The 2,621-nt window shown below is 37.3% G+C and overlaps 1 protein-coding gene across 4 annotated transcripts in view; it reads left to right on the top strand.

Annotated features, from left to right (window-relative positions):
• celf3a (cugbp, Elav-like family member 3a) overlaps positions 1–2,621 on the top strand; it is a 40,632-nt gene that overhangs the window by 18,104 nt on the left and 19,907 nt on the right. The window lies entirely within an intron of this gene.

The following is a 2,621-nucleotide window of genomic DNA, read 5'->3' as shown; positions in this document are numbered from 1 at the left end:
CTCTCTCTCTCTCTCTCTCTCTCTCTCTCTCTCTCTCTCTCTCTCTCTCTCTCTCTCTACACGCCCCACCCAGCTCAGCCTCCCCGCTGAAATGTTCTTGAAAGAGCAGGGGTGATGCGCTCTGCTGATTTATTTACCATTCAGAGCAGCCGCTTTTCAGGGTAGACAAACAAAATGGGTTGGAACTGGAGAGGAAACAGACGTCAGAAATGTGTTGTAGAAGCAAAAAAAAACAAACAAAAAAAAAAAACAAGAGGTAATGATCAGCAGGGTGAGAAAAATGTCATTGTTGCTCGACTCCGCCTCTGTCTAAAACCCATTTATGTGAGAAAAACAGAGAGATTGCCGCACCTTTGTGTTTGTCACAGTGGATTGCATGGGTGTGGTGGTCATGCTGGTAATCATCGCTATGATTTGATTGGATAATCCATGAATTTAATATGTCGTAATCCACGTCAAATCCCCCAGATACATCATGCGAGGCGAGCTGCGTGTGTTTGAGCAGAAACTGTTTGCTCGGTTGGATGATGATGGTATGTAATGTTTGGAGACGGTGTGAAGAAAAAAAAAAAAAAATCAAGTAGCGAAAACGCACTTGTATAATGGAGTTTTTGATCAGGTTTTTTTCTATTATTATTTTTGCTTCTGTGTTGCCTGTGTGCTCAGTATGGGACTGTTTTTGTAAACAAGCCGAGGGGAGGGGATGGGAGCAACAGGAGGAGGAGGGAGAGAGCAAATTACTGTAAAGTGTGTGTTAGCGGTTCAGGCTTAGAGAGAGATATTTTTTCCTCCCTGCTCCTGCATCTGCTCTCAAGGCAGCGCCAACATTCAACAGGCTTCAGAGCTCCCTCCGTCATCTCTTCATTTTTCTTTTAATGTATGTCTTTCATTTTTTTTCCCCCCTCCCTCTTCTTCCTCCTTAAACATCTAATCCCACCATCTCTTGACCTGGAGGCACCTTTTGTCCTTCTCATTTGTTTTTTTTTTTTTTTGTTCCTTTCCATGCATCTCTTCCCCATGTTGCTCAGGGTAACCCTATTTGCTGTGCTGATCTGAAGTGGTGCAGCCTTTATGGCCTCCACTTCTCCCTGTTTTCCCTCTTGTATATTCTAATTCCAATCTCCTGAGCCATCTGCTGCTCCTCTCCTTATCAGCGCCACCGCTGCCTTCGCTGTTTGGCAGCCTGCGGTAAAATATTGGAAGAGGGATGTTTTATTTTCCATTGCATCAATCAAAGTTGTCATATAAACTAAAGTCATAAGGTTAGAAAATCTGCCTCAATGTGAAGTCGTGTTTGTTGGAATCTTTGTTCCAGATTAAGACAGTGTCGTTCAAACATTGGGTTATTAAAATTAGGGAGCAATCATGGGTGCAGTCCCCCCTTGCGGTGGCTGAAGGATTTAGCAAATGAATTCAGTAAATACATTCATTATTGGAAACAGAAACACAGATGCTAACGCAAGCAACAGCAGAGTTAGCGTCAGTGTTGGAGCACGGCTTGTTTCTACAGAAATAAAAACAACACAGCTGAAACTATTTGTCTCAAATATAATAAATGATAATTAAAGATATGTTAAACAGATACAAGATTACCCCTGAATTGTGTGACCAGTGCACAGTTTTTGACAGCAATAAAACTAGCAAAATTGAAAATGAATTCACAGTTATCCTAAAAAGGGATTATAGTTAAAGATAAATACTGRATGGGTTTAAAAATAACTATACATATTTTTAAATTAACAATTTGACTGTTTCAGGTCATGTACTGGTACTGCTGCATAGCTAGCTGCTACAGGATGACAAAAAAGTAGCAATTAGAGCAAAGGAAAAAAATAGAGCAAAGACTGAGTCTCTATTTATAGTTTCCTAAGAATACAGACAGAAGGTAAATATTTATATAAGTTTTCAACCTCCATAAAAAATATTTTTAATAAAATAGATCAAATAAGTTGATTGTCTAATCTAATCTAATTATTCCAGTTTACAAACATGCTAGTGTGTTAGCTAGCTGCTATAACAAAAAGTTTCTGTAATGAGAATAACACAGCAGACGTAGAATCTCCACTTGTTGTTTCTAAAGATCATAAAATGAGAAAACTTTGTGTTTAATAAAGATGAATACAGAAGAGAACTTTTTTTTTTATTTTTCTACAGCCTCTGATTACAAACATGCTAGTGTGTTAGCATTGCAGCACAGCTAGCTGCTCATTTAAAATGAAAAGTAGCTGTTTAGGATGGAAATAAGAATAACACAACTAAAATCAGATTCTCTATTGTACTCTAAATCTACAGATAACAATATCTGTTTATCTAACAGAGATGGGAAAAAAAGATAATCTATTTTTTTTTATAGTCTGACAGATTTTGTTTAGTCCAAGCTAACAAAAGCACTGTGTTAGCATKGAACAGGAAATTACAAAATTACGTTTTAGGACAAGAGCAAAAAAATTCACAGCTTAGACTGAATCTGCACTTGTTGTTCTAACAAACTATAAGAGAAATGCTAATAGAATAGAATGTGCTTTATTGATCCACAAGGGGAAATTGCTGACAAGCTACTCCATCCAAGATGTTAAATATTAAATATATAAGATGTAAAATTTATAAATGTAAAATTTATA

Source organism: Poecilia reticulata, linkage group LG11, assembly GCF_000633615.1.
Source record: "Poecilia reticulata strain Guanapo linkage group LG11, Guppy_female_1.0+MT, whole genome shotgun sequence".
NCBI lineage: Eukaryota > Metazoa > Chordata > Actinopteri > Cyprinodontiformes > Poeciliidae > Poecilia > Poecilia reticulata.
The sequence above is the reverse complement of the archived record's forward strand: the minus strand, read 5'-3'. Positions and strand labels throughout refer to the sequence as shown.